Here is an 11,291-nt window from a genome sequence, read left to right on the forward strand (position 1 = left end):
GAGGCCCCAATCCTTCCTGAGACGGATTCGAAGGACTTGACCTATTCATGGGGGCTCTTGTTCTGAGCTAACAGCTGTTATGAACTTGTAACCATAACCCCCCCTCCTCCCCCTATGGTGGAGTTTGAAGCACTGACTCTTCCCAGAGCCCGAGCTGAAGTTGGGGGTGATTTCTGGTCAGCTTATTGGCATGCATGGAGGTTCTTTTATTGTTTTCAAGTCTTTTCTCTGTCATGCTTTCACCTTAAGAATAAATGTGCTTGCTTAGAAAGAGCTGTGTGGTAACTTATAACTATAGGCAATTACACGGTGTATAGCCTCTGGAGGCAAAGCAGAGTAGCCTGTGTCGGCCATCTGACTTGCTCGGGCATTCACAGGATAGGCAGTGGACTGTGCCTGGAAAAACCCTGATCAGAAGGGAGAGAGACACAAGGAGGTGAAAGCTGAGGAGACGGTGCCCTTGCTGGACCACGAGTGAGGAATACAGATGTAGTTCGTGACACCTTGCACCACACAGTACACACAGGGTCCTGACTGGAACCATTAAACACTAACTCTGAATAATCCCAGGCAGGCCGTGTCTGCCTTACTCCCTGAAGCCCAACGGTCGATATCCCTAATTCATGTGTGTCCTAACTAGTGGAACCTACACCCATTGTGTTACACGAGCATGTTTGGGAGTTATGGTGATTTGCTCCTGGAAAAATGGAACTTCCACCTCCAGGAGTTAAGATTCTTTTCCACCCTTTCTCTTCGTTCCCTTCTTGTCTGACGTCTGGCATTTAGGCTAAGCCCTTTGGACTTCTGATGGCAATTCCCACAGAGCGAGTTTTCTCCGTTAGTCTTTCCCATTATGGGGTGGCTCAATACTCTGACTTTGGGAGAAAGGGTCTGATTTCCTGTTAATCTCCTTGAAACGGTTTGGGAGTGATGTAATTAATCCCTGGTACAGGGTGTCTTTTTTCATGTCCTCTGTGTTGTGAATCGCAATCACTGCTTGGGTAACTAACCCAACACTTGGATTTTTCCCCTCTCTCCAGTCCAAGCAGAACGAAGTGATGATCATCAGCAAATATGCACTCCGTGAGCACTGCTGTAGACACTCTTACTACCTGACCTTGCTTAAAGCTACTGTATGCGGCTGTTAAACACCTTAGGGATGATGACCCATGTGGTTATTTAATGATGTCACACTCACTTTGCTGTAACACGCAAGCTCCTCATTCAGCTGCAGAGAGCTTTATAGACAAGCTGTGATGAAATAGAAACTTTCTGTAATATTTTTCTGCTTCCTATGGGTGCCTCAGTTTCCCTCTGTACTTTGCATTGTTACCCATTGCCAAAGTGTTAAATCTGCTCTTGGGGCACGGCAGGAGAGATGAAGTGTTGGGTCACTGGGTTGAACGAATGGGTGATTAAAGGGCTGGCTGCAACCAACCCTCGTCAATGGAGAGACCACAAAGACAATGGAAGCCCCAAGGACTGAGCCACTGACACCGATCCCCAGGAATCTCCGGCAAGCAGAACATGAGAGCTCAGCGTGGGTCTGCAGGACTTCGACGATGGACTCTCACCTGGGACTGACACAGAGAGGCAGGGCCAGAAATGGATTCCATAGCATCTTGGCTGGCTGATTCTGCTGGCTCGGCGAGCATGGACTATGTCCCAGTTGCCTAATAAACCTTGCTCTGTTTTGAAAAAGTTGCCGGGTGTCACTGCCGATACTTAGAGCCCTGCAGATCTGTGGCGATATGCTCTATATCCGTGGACCATGTTTGCGGATCGGATGTGGACACCCATTTCATATCCATGCAGGGCTCTCCCAATACTTGCCGAGGTGCGTTGGTCCCCGAAGAGAGTCAAAGTCTCTGTCCGGGAGTCTCTCTCAGTTGGGCTCACTGGGCAGAGCTCACGGTGTGAAACAGGAGTGTGGGAGCCCACAGGCTCGGTCTCGGAGGCATTGAGACCACACGGCCTCCCCTTAAGGGAGAGCGAGGCCCCTTAGGGGGCTGGCACACAGAAGGGGTTCCTCTAAAGGATTATTTAAATGCTGGGGCGTAGTACAGATCCTTTGGATGCATGACCTAGGGTGAATCATATTTCCAGATACAAGCGTATTATGCGGATCAGTTCTCCTTTTGCTCACCACAGGTATTTGCAAAAAGGAATCGTGGGGTATATTAATTACAACTTCCAAACAAGGCCACGTGAGACCAGTGAACTGGTCCAGCAAAGCTCTGAGACACATGCTGAACACGTACCTTGTAGGCGTGGCCTCGGTGACGGGGGCACGGGGGCGGCTATGGACTAAAGGTCAGGAAAAGCAGGTGCTATTCCTCGCTCTGCCACTAACCAGCTGTACGTCCTTGGATAAGTCACTTCACCCCTCTGGGCCTGTTTTCCCTCCCACCCTTTCTCTGTCTGGTCTCTAACAGACAGGGATTGTCTCTTGTATGAGAATGTACAGCGCCTAGCGCCACAGGGTCCTGATCCTACTGTAATATGAATGATCAACTCTTAAAATCAATGGGATTACTCTTGTTCTCAAAGTTAAACGTGCTTCAGTGTTTTTCTGGGTAGGGGTCCATAACAAGTGCTTCACACGTGCTCTCAGAGAGTCAAACAGCATCTTACTCTGTAAGTATTTGAGGAGTAGGGCACAACTCCATGTGAGTAAAGATACCACAGTCCAGTTTTATTCCACGGAGATCAATCCCAAGCTCATTTACAACAGGGTGAATGTAACGCGGACTCTACGTCCAATCCTCCCCTCCCTGCCCTATGCCCACTCTTACACTCTGTTCCTGGCTAAAATGTCGGATTCATTTCCCTGTAGGAAAACTGTATACCTGTGGATGTGGAGACAGTCTTGGAATGACAGATTGGGAGGAAACGAGTGCTGCTCGCCGCCCAATGTTTCTGAATGCAGAGAAAGTCCTGAAGGATGCAAACAGAGTGAACATAAATACCCCGGCTGCTGGCATGTCAAAGATCCCCTGGTTTGCTCATAACCTTTGTGGCCAAGTATCTTGTTCTCCTCAGCAGGCCCAGTTCTTTTTAGCCTTGGAGACACAGGTTTGGGAAAAGCAGTCCGTCCAGGTGGCACACGGTCTGGCTATACCTTTCCACAGTCAGTCCCTTGGGCCTGTTTTCCTCTCCCCTCGGGGAGGTGATGCACCCTCCCTTCCTGGAAAGGTTTCAGAGTAACAGCCATGTTAGTCTGTATTCGCAAAAAGAAAAGGAGTACTTGTGGCACCTTAGAGACTAACCAATTTATTTGAGCATGAGCTTTCGTGGAAAGGTTCAGTGATTTAATTGGGGATTGGTCCTGCTTTGAGCAGGGGGTTGGACTAGATGACCTCCTGAGGTCCCTTCCAACCCTGATATTCTATGATTCTTGCTGCACCCAGCCTGCTGGCAGCTTCCCAGCTTCATAGAATATCAGGGTTGGAAGGGACCTCAGGAGGTCATCTAGTCCAACCCCCTGCTCAAAAGCAGGACCCATCCCCAATTAAATTCACCCAGCCAGGGCTTTGTCAAGCCTGACCTTAAAAACTTCTAAGGAAGGAGATTCCACCAACTCCCTAGGTAACACATTCCAGTGTTTCACCACCCTCCTAGTGAAAAAGTTTTTCCTAATATCCAACCTAAACCTCCCCCACTGCAACTTGAGACCATTACTCCTTGTTCTGTCATCTGCCACCACTGAGAACAGTCTAGAACCATCCTCTCTGGAACCACCTCTCAGGTAGTTGAAAGCAGCTATCAAATCCCCCCTCATTCTTCTCTTAGGCAGACTAAACAATCCCAGTTCCTTCAGCCTCTCCTCATAAGTCATGTGTTCCAGACCCCTAATCATTTTTGTTGCCCTTCGCTGGACTCTTTCCAATTTATCCACATCCTTCTTGTAGTGTGGGGCCCAAAACTGGACACAGTACTCCAGATGAGGCCTCACCAATGTCGAATAGAGGGGAACAATCACGTCCCTTGATCTGCTCGCTATGCCCCTACTTATACATCCCAAAATGCCATTGGCCTCCTTGGCAACAAGGGCACACTGCTGACTCTTCTTCACTTGGTTTCTTGGTTTCTTCAGGTATGTTGGCAACAAGAAGAAAGCCAAGGAATGTGTGGGCCCCTTACTGAATGAGGGAGGCAAACTAGTGACAGAGGATGTGGAAAAATCTAATGCTTTTTTTGCCTCTGTTTTCACAAACAAGGTCAGCTCCCAGACTGCTACGCTGGGCATCACAAAATGGGGAAGAGATGGCCAGCCCTCTGTGGAGATAGAGGTGGTTAGGGACTATTTAGAAAAGCTGGACGTGCACAAGTCCATGGGGCCGGACGAGTTGCATCCGAGAGTGCTGAAGGAATTGGCGGCTGTGATTGCAGAGCCATTGGCCATTATCTTTGAAAACTCGTGGCGAACCGGGGAAGTCCCGGATGACTGGAAAAAGGCTAATGTAGTGCCAATCTTTAAAAAAGGGAAGAAGGAGGATCCTGGGAACTACAGGCCAGTCAGCCTCACTTCAGTCCCTGGAAAAATCATGGAGCAGGTCCTCAAAGAATCAATCCTGAAGCACTTGCATGAGAGGAAAGTGATCAGGAACAGCCAGCATGGATTCACCAAGGGAAGGTCATGCCTGACTAATTTAATCGCCTTTTATGATGAGATTACTGGTTCTGTGAATGAAGGGAAAGCAGTGGATGTATTGTTTCTTGACTTTAGCAAAGCTTTTGACACGGTCTCCCACAGTATTCTTGTCAGCAAGTTAAGGAAGTATGGGCTGGATGAATGCACTACAAGGTGGGTAGAAAGCTGGCTAGATTGTCGGGCTCAACGGGTAGTGATAAATGGCTCCATATCTAGTTGGCAGCCAGTATCAAGTGGAGTACCCCAAGGGTCGGTCCTGGGGCCGGTTTTGTTCAATATCTTCATAAATGATCTGGAGGATGGTGTGGATTGCACTCTCAGCAAATTTGCGGATGATACTAAACTGGGAGGAGTGGTAGATACGCTGGAGGGGAGGGATAGGATACAGAAAGACCTAGACAAATTGGAGGATTGGGCCAAAAGAAATCTGATGAGGTTCAATAAGGATAAGTGCAGGGTCCTGCACTTAGGACGGAAGAACCCAATGCACAGCTACAGACTAGGGACCGAATGGCTAGGCAGCAGTTCTGCGGAAAAGGACCTAGGGGTGACAGTGGACGAGAAGCTGGATATGAGTCAGCAGTGTGCCCTTGTTGCCAAGAAGGCCAATGGCATTTTGGGATGTATAAGTAGGGGCATAGCGAGCAGATCGAGGGACGTGATCATTCCCCTCTATTTGACATTGGTGAGGCCTCATCTGGAGTACTGTGTCCAGTTTTGGGCCCCACACTTCAAGAAGGATGTGGATAAATTGGAGAGAATCCAGCGAAGGGCAACAAAAATGATTAGGGGACTGGAACACATGAGTTATGAGGAGAGGCTGAGGGAGCTGGGATTGTTTAGCCTGCAGAAGAGAAGAATGAGGGGGGATTTGATAGCTGCTTTCAACTACCTGAAAGGGGGTTCCAAAGAGGATGGCTCTAGACTGTTCTCAATGGTAGCAGATGACAGAACGAGGAGTAATGGTCTCAAGTTGCAGTGGGGGAGGTTTAGATTGGATATTAGGAAAAACTTTTTCACTAAGAGGGTGGTGAAACACTGGAATGCGTTACCTAGGGAGGTGGTAGAATCTTCTTCCTTAGAGGTTTTTAAGGTCAGGCTTGACAAAGCCCTGGCTGGGATGATTTAACTGGGAATTGGTCCTGCTTTGAGCAGGGGGTTGGACTAGATGACCTTCTGGGGTCCCTTCCAACCCTGATATTCTATGATTCTATGATTCTATGACTCATATCCAGGTTCTCATCCACTGTCACCCCTAGGTCCTTCTCTGCAGAACTGCTGCCTAGCTATTAGGTCCCTAGTCTGTAGCTGTGCATTGGGTTCTTCCGTCCTAAGTGCAGGACCCTGCACTTATCCTTATTGAACCTCATCAGATTTCTTTTGGCCCAATCCTCCAATTTGTCTAGCTCCCTCTGTATCCTATCCCTGCCCTCCAACGTATCGACCACTCCTCCCAGTTTAGTATCATCCACATATTTGCTGAGGGTGCAATCCACACCATCCTCCAGATCATTTATGAAGATATTGAACAAAACCGGCCCCAGGACTGACCTTTGGGGCACTCCACTTGATACCGGCTGCCAACTAGACATGGAGCCATTCATCACTACCCGTTGAGCCCGACAATCTAGCCAACTTTCTACCCACCTAATAGTGCATTCATCTAGCCCATACTTCTTTAACTTGCTGACAAGAATACTGTGGGAGATTGTGTCAAAAGCTTTGCTAAAGTCAAGATACAATACATCCACTGCTTTCCCTTCATCCACAGAACCAGCTTTTCTTTCTTTCTTTCTTCCCTCCCCTCCTGATTACTCCCCCCCCCCTCCCCGCGCTTTGTAGCTGTTTGTCCTGGGTTTACCACACCTTGTAGAAAGAAAAGGAGGACTTGTGGCAGCTTAGAGACTAACAAATTTATTTGAGCACAAGCTTTTGTGAGATACAGCTCACTTCATTGGATACTCACCAAAGCTTGTGCTGAAATAAATTGGTTCGTCTCTAAGGTGCCACAAGTCCTCCTGTTCTTTTTGCGGATACAGACTGACACGGCTGCTGCTCTGACACCTTGGATAGTTCTTTTTGCAATTTCTGAGAACTGGGGTAAATGCGTGACAGGAAATGTGTGGATTTGCTTCTGAGTTAATGGCTGATGAGTTTCAACCAATTGGGTCGGTGGCCAAAGAAGATCTGTGGTTTTGCGCCCTTTTCCTCATAGTGCCACAGTGAAGGGGGAGGACACTTGATTGCACACGAGCAGGCCTGGTAGCCATAATTCACCACCAGAGAGGCACCACTGGGAGTTCTTCCCGTGTAAACGGGACCCTGGTGTTTTCACCACCCTCCACGTCACCCTGCTGGAGCGAGAGACGACGCGATGGTGAAAACCCCTGATCCCTGCTGCCACTGGCATTTTCCCATTGTTACCACCCTGTGGCGTACAGGGGCCCTAAATGTGTGTGGCCACGCGATTCTCCTCCTGGCACCCCAAGCTTGCAGGGTGCAGGGCTCGGGCCAGGGTGACACCGGCCCACAGAGCACAGTCCTGTGGAGATTCTGGGCTGTGTTACAGCCCGTAGGCAGGCCAGGTGAGGGGATCCCAAAGGGGCCCATTTCCTACCGCAGACACAGCTTCGGCCAGCACGAAATCAGGGGGGCTGAGAGCCATCGAATGCCCTGAAAACCCTGCATAGGATTGAAACCACTTCAAGCCAGGGGGTGTGGCAGCCCCCCAAGCACCCCTATTCCCAGCACCTGTGGGAACCCTAGAGCTGGCCCTGATCAGAGCCTGCCCCCCAGGCCCTCTAGTGCCATGGTCCCAATGAGGGAAATAAAATAACGATCACATTAAGGATAGGCCTTGTACTCACCGCCCTGGGGTCTGTGCGGGAATCGCACCGTGTCCCGCACTCGGGGGAAGGGGGGTGGGGGTTGCTCTCAGCGCCCTGGGGAGGGTCTGTGCGGGAATCGCACCGTGCACCGCACTCGGGGCGGGGGGAGGGTCCGGGGGTTGCTCTCAGCGCCCTGGGGTCTGTGCGGTTTAGAAGGTAGCGTGCAAGCAACAATCAACAATGTGGCTTCCCAAGAGACTCCTAGTGCCCCAGAGGAGGCAAGGAGGCCCCGGCCTCCCTCCACATGTGGAGTCCAAAATGACATAGGCCTTCTTTGCTGCAGCATCAAGGCTCAAGCTCTATTTATCTTACGTACTTTTATGGCCCCCATTATTGGAGCATCTGAGCACTGCACACTCTTTAGCTGGCCATTTTCTAAAGTGGTAGATTTTTATCCTTCCTCCCAGTGCACACTCCTCACTAGATTTCTTAATTCCCCAGTCCGCCATCCTGAAATCTCATATCCTTGTGCTGCCCTGCTCCCTCCTCCAATTCCTTGCCGTTGCACATGGTCACTCTTTCTCAGCTAGCTCCCCTCTCGTTCTCAAAGTCATTTCTCCATGTCGATAAAAAACCAGCCCTTGGGAACGGCTTTTCCTCTGGCTACGGTAACTACTTGCTGTGTCATTTTATTTTATGACTCCCACTGCTGACAAACGGGTACCCGTGCGACCCCCACGGAGCCTGCAAGCCCCAGACAAGTGACCAGGAAGCCAACAAGCCCTGATATGATGATCTAGGGGCCATTAAGCCCTGTTCCTTCCAGCACAGTTAAAGGTGTACAATCTCTAATGAGCCTCGGGTTTTTAATTAGGGAGACTGTAGCTAAGTCAGCTATTTTCCCTTAACCTTTGTATGTCCATGTCTACCCTTGTGGCTGGTTGTATTTGTGTTGTTGCCTTCTGGGCAGCTTGCCCACGGGGCCTCATGTGAATAGAGTGCCTACAGGACATGCATACAGAGCTACACCCTCAGCAACCTCCTCTGGGACACCCTGGCCTAGGGCAGCGAGCTGGAAGGCTAGCCAGACCAGTTACCCCTGCAGAGCTGGGGAGCCGGGAATCACTGTTCTAGACACAGTGATTCCCGGGCTGCTTCCCCTTGCTACCAAGAGGCAAAAACAACGCTGAGCCACCACTAAAGAAATATTGTGTTTGAAAACTTCTCCTTTTGCCTGAAGCTCTGCTGGCAAAAGCAAAGCCAAGCCAGTGCTGCGGCTCGTGCCTGAAGCTTTAGTCTCCGGGCTCTTGTTGATGCTCCCATGAGATGTGCTGCTAACACCCTGTGCAAGAACTAAACTCGGAAGAGGGGATTAGTCGTGCAAGCTGCACATCACTGAATGGAATGAACAGGCTGAGTCAATCGGGCATTACATGTCTCCAGTCCTGGCCTTTATTTTCATTCAACCCCAAATCGACATTTCCGTGAAAGGTACAAAACAGTCATTGCGACATTACAAACAAAATTAGTTTTGCCTTTCGTACAGAATCTTTACAGGAGACCAGAAAATCGCCATTTTAGGAACAGCAGCTGCAGTTCCTGGATGCTGGAGCTTTGCAGACACAGCTCTTGGCACAATGATTGCATCCGGCTGGGCAACAGGAGCAACAGCCTGAAAAGATAAAAATCAAGACACGATTATTGGAGAGGCCAGACAACAAAAAATAAAAACAACCCTCCCCCGTAAGAGCTGAAGGAAGTTCAACATGGATGAGACAAGGAGCAAAACCATGCCGTGAACTGTACTTTATAAAATATTAAAACATCTCAGTGGTACTGTTAATACATATTCCTCACAGAGGCCACATAAAAGTCAAGACTGGACAGTCCTGAGTCCTTTCCCACCTTGATATAGGTCAGAATCCTTTATCTGACCCAAGGGTTTTGTTAAGAACACTCAGCGTACGAAAAAGAAACAACTGGTTGGCGCTGGAAAGAACAGAAGAAGTTTTTAGGAATTATTCTTCGGGAAAGGACACCGATTCCACCTTTCAGGCCCACACTTGGAAAGTAAGTATACAGTTTAACAACAGACGCCCTGCTTCAGCAAAGCACCTGCTTATTGTCAAGCATAGGCTTAAATCCATCCCCAGTCAGCAAAGCACTTGCGGCCTGATCCCAAGATCCCACCGAAATGAGAGGCAAGACTCACCTTCCCTTTGACGGGCTTTGCAGCAGGCCCACAAAGCACAGCCCTAACTCCCCCAGGCTACAACTTGAGCAGACGCTTAATGGTTCTGCTACATCGGGGCCAGAAATTCCAGCTTCTGTTCTCCAGGCTCCACGCTGCTGCAGGGAGCCAGTGACAAACCCTCGTTCGTCGCAGGCTCAGACAGGCGGGCAACTCGCTTGTGGAGGAAACATTTTTAAGGGGGGGGGGGGGATACTCACTCTTTTTGCAAGAGGTGCACCTGCAATTTGTGCACTGGCAGGAGTCAGCGCAGGTACACGAGCCACCTGGTGGACAAAGGGGGGGGGGAATGAGCATCACGGCTGGACTAAAACCGAGAGGACGATCAGCGGCAAGGGGAGAATTTTGTCTCCAGCATGGCAAAAGAAGCCCGGGCCATCTGAGCCGGGGAGCTCGGTTTGCAGGCTCCCGCCGCAGAGATTTCACAGAGCCGGAGCCGTCCCGGGCGCAGGGATCGTTCCCCTTCCCCGGCAAGGGGGGGGCTGTTTCCCAGCGAGGGGGGAGCAGCCCCCGAAGGCCCCGCAGCAGCTCGGAGCAGGGTCCGTGCGGCTCCGCCGCGGGACGAGTCACTCACCGGCAGCGCAAGGGCAGTCCTGGGGATCCATCGCTCTCCGGCTTGCGGCGGTCGCTGCTCAGCCAGGCGGAGGGGAGGAGACGAGGCTTGGAGCGGAGCTGCCCGACGCCTCCCATTTATCCCGGCGGAGGCGTGGGAGCGAGCGCAAAACCCCCGCCCCGCCGCCCTGCACACGGGCCCCGAAGCAGCGAGCAGAGCCGGGGGCTGCGGCCGGCTCCTATCGCCGCCCAGAGCCGCGCTGCGTGACTGCACAAGGCCCGGGGCGCCCCGCACAGCGCCGCGCGCAGAGCCCCCGGAGCGCATTGCGTGGGGCTAGCCCCGCACACAGCAGGGCGCCGTGTGCAAACGTCCCTCCCCCCCACACACACACTGCGTTGCCTGGTGCTGTCCCCGCACAGACCCGGGCGCGGAGTGGAAACGCCCGAGTCCCGAGTGCAAGACACAGCCCCGGGCGCCGAGTGCAGCCCGCTCTCCCCGAGCGCATTGCAGGGCGCTGTCCCCTGCCGGGCCCCGGCGCGGAGCGCAAAAGCCGCCGCAGTGCGGGACACGGTGCGATTCCCGCACAGAGCCTCCCCAGGGCGCTGAGAGCAACCCCCGCCCCCACCACCGCCCCGAGTGCGGGGCACGGTGCGATTCCCCCACAGACCCACCCCAGGGCGCTGAGAGCAACCCCCGCCCCGAGTGCGGGACACGGTGCGATTCCCGCACAGACCCACCCCAGGGCGCTGAGAGCAACCCCCGCCCCCCCCCCGAGTGCGGGGCACGGTGCGATTCCCCCACAGACCCTCCCCAGGGCTCTGAGAGCAACCCCCGCCCCCACCCCCGCCCCGAGTGCGGGACACGGTGCGATTCCCGCACAGACCCACCCCAGGGCGCTGAGAGCAACCCCGCCCCCACCCCCGCCCCGAGTGCGGGACACGGTGCGATTCCCGCACAGACCCACCCCAGGGCGCTGAGAGCAACCCCCGCCCCCCCGCCGCCCCG

At 52.3% G+C, this 11,291-nt stretch overlaps 1 long non-coding RNA gene across 1 annotated transcript; it reads right to left on the minus strand.

The window, feature by feature from the left end:
- Positions 1–8,911: 8,911 nt before the first annotated feature.
- LOC142068346 (uncharacterized) lies at positions 8,912–10,867 on the minus strand. Its single transcript, XR_012666827.1, has 2 exons — positions 10,308–10,867; positions 8,912–9,154 (listed from the first exon to the last, which is right to left on the minus strand). It is a non-coding gene; the product is annotated as an uncharacterized LOC142068346 (long non-coding RNA).
- Positions 10,868–11,291: the final 424 nt, after the last annotated feature.

The sequence above is a fragment of the Caretta caretta genome, chromosome 2, assembly GCF_965140235.1.
Source record: "Caretta caretta isolate rCarCar2 chromosome 2, rCarCar1.hap1, whole genome shotgun sequence".
Lineage (NCBI taxonomy): Eukaryota > Metazoa > Chordata > Testudines > Cheloniidae > Caretta > Caretta caretta.